We start from the raw sequence: 6,000 nt of genomic DNA on the forward strand, positions 1-6,000 counted from the left end.
CAAGACGAAACAGACCATTATCTTATCGAAATTAAGAAAGTTTTCACTAGCTTTTTTTTTATTTGTACGCATCCTCTTTAGGAGCACTACATTATTTATCAAATCCGTCATTCGGGTACTCTCTGGACTATTCAATCAAATCCTGTGATGGTTCGATCTCTTTACGTATTTATGCAAAGGGGAGAAAATGGGAGGTACGAATTTTGAAAAATAGGGAGGACATTACTTCCAAACAAAGAAGGGTGGTTGGAAAAGAGTAGGGAAATGAAATGTTATGTATACACATTTAAACTGACGAAGATAAATCCTTAACAAGCTGTAACATACATACATACATTAATCCTTGTTCCATTGATCACGAATACGACATTTCGAAATGATATGGAACGTGTCACTTTAACATAAGTTTTCTTTGCACAAAATAACTAATTATTTTTTTACAGTTACTGCAACATATATAAGAATTAATCTATTGAGAAGAAGGAGTTGACATTCAGAAGTTCTTTTAATAAGCTTTTAAATGTTGGTTGGCTATCTGTCAGACTTTGTGGCAGCATAATTCACCCCTTTCTGTGCCAAAGTGAGATTTAATCCAACATAGTGAATATAATCCTTTCTTCTAGTGTTGTAGCTATGCACTTCACTGTTATTTTTGAATGGGGATGGGATATTAATGATTCATTTCATAAGTGAATATATATATTGCGAAGGTACTGTGAATATCCCGAGTTCCTAAAATAAATGTCTGCAAGGTGCTCTTGGGTGGGCTCCAGCAATTATTCTGATTACACACTTTTCTGCAATGAATACTTTCTCTCTTAATGACGAATTGCCCCAAAATATGATGCCATATGAAAGCAATGAATGGAAATAGGCATAGTAGGCTAATTTACTGATACGTCTATCAGCAAAATTTGCAATAACCCTAATTGCATAAGTAGCTGAATCTAACTGTTTCAGCAGATCATCGATATGTTTCTCCCAATTCAATTTCTCATCAATGCACACACCCAGAAATTCTGAATATTCTGCCTTACCAACAGAATTCCGTTCATAGTATATATTCATCAATGGTTTTAATGCTATTTACTGTACAGAATTGTATAAACTGTGTTTTCTCAAAATTTAGTGAGAGCCCATTTGCAGTGAACCAGTTAATAATTTTCTGAACGACATTATTTGCAATTTCCTCAGCTGATTCTTGCTTGTTGGGTGTGATTACTATACTTGTATCATCAGCAAAAATAACCAGCTTTGCAGCTTCATGAATATAGAGTGGCAAGTCGTTAATATATATTAAGAACAATATGGGACCCAAAACTGAACCCTGTGTGACACCATTCTTGATACTTCCCCAGTTAGAGGACTCTGCTGGTTTTTGAAGACTATCTGTACTGTTAATCTCTTTCTTCTGCATTCTTCCAGTTAAGTAGGAATGAAACCATTTGTGCACTGTCCCACTCATACCACAATACTTAAGCTTATCTAGAAGAATTTCATGATTCACACAATCAAAAGCCTTTGAGAGATCACAAAATATCCCAATGGGTGACGTTCAGTTAAAATAGTGCACATTAAATACAATCTGAATTATTAGACAAGACTCACTTTTTGTCACATTGTACATAGCTACAAGGCACAGGAATCTAAGGCTCCAAACTGACAATAAACCCAGAACGCTACACACAGATATCATGGTTACAATGTGAATTCACGTGTTCATATATAGTGACATTCCAATAATATTAATTAAAGAAAGAGCTAAACATTTAAGTAATGATGCCACTATGTTTAATAAGGAGTGTACAGCATATTTACTATTTGCGTTAACATGACATCGATGGAATAGAAATGGGAAGAAGCTATGGCAGTCTAAATTCTAAGGGTTCTGAAATCCTGTACCATTGTGGCAGAGGTGAGGCCACACACACATGTCAGAACACCTGCAGCAGGGCTCAGATCATCCACAGCAGAGGCCATATCACCTACAGGACAGGCAGGGACATCTCTAGCAGCAGACATTACATTGGCAGCAGAGGATCCTGGAGAAGGCAGCGGACGACCCTGCCTAATTAGCAGAGGAACCTTCATCAGTAGTGGAGGAGGACCGTGCTTCAGTACCAGAGTATACTTCATTGGCAGCAGAGGGCAGTTCACCAGTAGTGTGGGAGACACTTCACTGCAGGCTTCTCTGGCAGCTAGCATTCAGACACTAGCAATAGTAGGAGGATACCTTTTGCTGGTAGCAGTCGGTCCACTCACACCAGTAACTGCTGCAGAGAGCATTTCAATACAGCCAAAAGAAAGACAAACAAGGTGCAAAAAACCCATAGTGCTCAAAAGTTTTTGGTACCCCACCTCAAAACAACATCAGCTGTTTGACAGCAAAGTTTGAGTGCAGCTGTACCAGTCTATATCCTAGAGGTTTCCATATTTTAAGCAATAATATCCAGAGTCTGCGAACTAAATCTCTTGAACTTGAAGTTGCAGTTCATGAAGCAAATACTTGCTGTATGTTTACGGTGGAACACTGATGATTATTTAGCCAGTCATATTTTTAGGAAGGATACAAAGTGTGGTAGAGTTTGTATTATTCATAAATCTAATGTGGAAGAGGAAATGAAGTGTGAGACAGCAACATTGAGTACTGAAAAACATTTTGAAGCTTCTGCCATTCAGTTTCATGGGCAACTGATTTACATAATAATTAATTCAGTACATAGGGCACCTAGTGGGTATGTAGACTCCATCATTACCAAACGGGGGCCTCAGCTGGACATTATGTTTACTGAAAAAACCGCTATAAATGTCTGTGGGGACTTTAATATAAACCTTGTTAATGATTCTTCATCAAGAAAGCTGTTTCTTAATTAACTGCAGACTGTCAACGAGTTTCCTCTTATAAGTCCACCTGCTTAGTTTAGTTGTTACATTTTTGCCTCCCAGGCAGGGAGCCCAGTTTAGATTTGTGGCCAGGTTACAGATTTTCTCCACTTGTGTACTGGATGTTGTGTTGCCCTCATCATCATTAATCATCACCGACATGCAAGTCACCCAGTGTGGCGTCACCTGAAATAAGACTTGCAACCCAGTGGCCAAACTTCCATAAGAATAACAGATGGAACAACACGTTTTCAAATATGGACACCACAGAGAGAGAAATTATTAATGCTGACATAAGGCTATCTGATCATAATGCTCTCATCCTTAAAAAGCCAGCAGTAACCCATGAAGGAAATGACTATACTTTTTTCTAAAACAACAGAAGTGATTTTTCTGCAGAAAATTTCTTAAGCTTTGTCGTTAATCTGAGTAATGAGTCCTGTTTAGACATTTTTTACACTTATGTACTAACGATTGTTTTTAAACATTCATGTCAAATTTGAATTGTGTTTTCCAAAGGAACTGACTAGAGTCCATTCATGCTGGATTACTACATCTAGTTTAAAAACGTTCATTTGTCAAATGAAAAGAGCCAGAGCTCCACTTTATAAAATAGATAAAGACTTATAACCAATATATCACAGGTAACTGAAAAGCCAAAACTACTTAGAAACAATAGTGTAGTAAGGATGTTGGGCAATAAATCAAAATCTGTACAAGATATTGCACCAAGTGAAAGAGGTGAGATACATGAAGAACAGGAATTAACACTTACAAACGTTGATAATATCAAAATTGGCAAAACAGAGCAGCCAGATAACGTAAATGATTGCTTAACAAATGCTTTCCACACACTTAGCTTAAATTTCTGAAATCAGGACAAACTTAGAAATCGTACTCCTGCATACAGCGTGAGGTTAGTTCCAGCTTGTTAACATGAAGTAGTAACAGTGATTAAAAGACAGAACTGCAAAATGTCAGTGGTTGTGGATGATGTACCAGTGACATAATCGGTACTCCTTCACAAATTGCAGAGCCCTTTGCTCACAACTGTTAATTCATCATTCAGTTAGCGAATGTTTCCTAACAGAGCAAAAATATCGAAAGCGATACCTTTACTCAAGAGTGGTAGTAGGCATAAGATTGGAAGTTATCGACTCATTTCACTCCTCTCAGCATTCTCTAAAGTAACTGAAACGATCACAGTCTTCTGAATAATTATCACCATGTCTTTCGAATGGGTAGAAGCATAGAAAGAGTGGTAATAGTTTACATAGACGACCAGCTAGAAACATGGATAACAACAATATTGTTGTAGGAGTTAATTTAGAGCTTTCTAAATCTTTCGGCACTGTTAGTCATGAAATTATTTGGGATAAACTGGAAACAATGGGGATAAATTGGATATAAAACAAGTGGTTTCAGTCATATTTGCAAAATAGATCACTGGTTAGGGAGCTCACATCTACTGATTCTAATCATAAAATCAGGTTAGTATCTGAAACAAACAAAGTCGAAATAGGTGTACCACAGTCTTGTATGTTAGGTCCCCTTTTGTTCTTTATTTATTTAAATGATATACACATTTCAGAAACTGCAGCCAAGATCATATTGTTTGCAACTGAAGCTAGTGGAATAGTAAGCAATGTTAAGGAATCTCTGTCCATAATAAACGATCAAGTCCTCAAGTTCTTGCATTCAGTGTTAAAAGACCGACCATAATGCTAAGAAAACAAATTATATTCAATTTGTAAAGATGAATCAAAATCAAGATCTCCAACTAGTACTGGGTAGAAATTGGCATGATGCACAAAATTTTTAGGGATACATGTTCATCAAGATTTAAACTCCAAAGATCATGTTACTAAACTCATGCTTGTTTTGCTTTGAGAATTATTTCTAAAGTTTGCATCTCACATGGAGCTATAGTAGCTTATTTTCGCTGTTTACAGTCCTTTGTAATTCATGGAATAGTTTTTGGGGTAAAATCGATGATCAATTCAACGAAATTTTTACATTGCATGAAAGGGGTATTTGAATCTTGTCACACAGCACTACTAGGTCTCACTGGAAGCCTGTATTTAAAAAGTTCTGTTTGCTTACTGTATGCTCCCTGTTCATAAACAAAAGTGTGTTGATGAGAAGAGCTAGACTTGATGACCTGCAAACCAACCATGATTACGCTAGTCACAACACACAGAAATATGGGTTCCTCCATACAGAAGTTGGAACAACTCATACCCAAAGACATGTGAGCCACTTTGGTGTCATTCTTGATAATAGCCTGCCACCTTACATAAAGAGATTGCAGAAGGAAACAGCTCTTACAACAGAGTTAAAATCATTTCTTGTTGAAATGTGTTTCTACATTGTAGGTGAATATGTTAGCTTATAGGAACACTAGGCCTTCCCATCTATACTGTGTTTGTGTTTGTGTTTGAAAAAGAACTTTTGTGCTATATGTTTTCTGATCTCTGCATTTCAAAGGGTGTGCAATATCCTCCTCAGAGCGCCTGCTCTGCTGCCACATTAGTTATGGCTGATATAATGTCAGCAAATTCTTGTGTATTGAATTTTCAGCAGTGTTATATAATGTTATTATTTTTTTTCGGTGTTTTATATCAAAATTTCATGTCCTAGTTATGTCATTGATTTACTTCTCGTGTATGATGCAGTTGCAATGTAGATTGTGAATTTGTAATTTTCCTTCCAACCATGAAATGAGTGAGGTGGCTTTGACACTCTTCATGAAGTTGGCTCGCGTTTGGGTAGAGTGGTGTTCATTCCCTGTCTGGCCACCCAGACTTGAGTTTCCCACAGTTTTCCCAATTTACTAAAGTGTGTGGTGGGATAGTGCTTCCTTCCCGAGTCTTGTCATATCCTCTCCTACTTTCTTTATGTTTTATATATGTAAACAGGTTGCAACAAAAATACGTGCCACAAATTGCAGGTCAAATTCCCCACATGTAGATGAAGAAATAATGTTATATGAAAAGGGTCTTGAATAACTTTGTTTCTACATTACAACTCATTTTCTCCAACTCATTAAACATGGGAAACATACACAAACAGAATGCACCAGCATACACATGCAACTCTTTTTCAAACTAGTATGCT

Source organism: Schistocerca serialis, chromosome 3 (assembly GCF_023864345.2).
Source record: "Schistocerca serialis cubense isolate TAMUIC-IGC-003099 chromosome 3, iqSchSeri2.2, whole genome shotgun sequence".
Taxonomy (NCBI): domain Eukaryota; kingdom Metazoa; phylum Arthropoda; class Insecta; order Orthoptera; family Acrididae; genus Schistocerca; species Schistocerca serialis.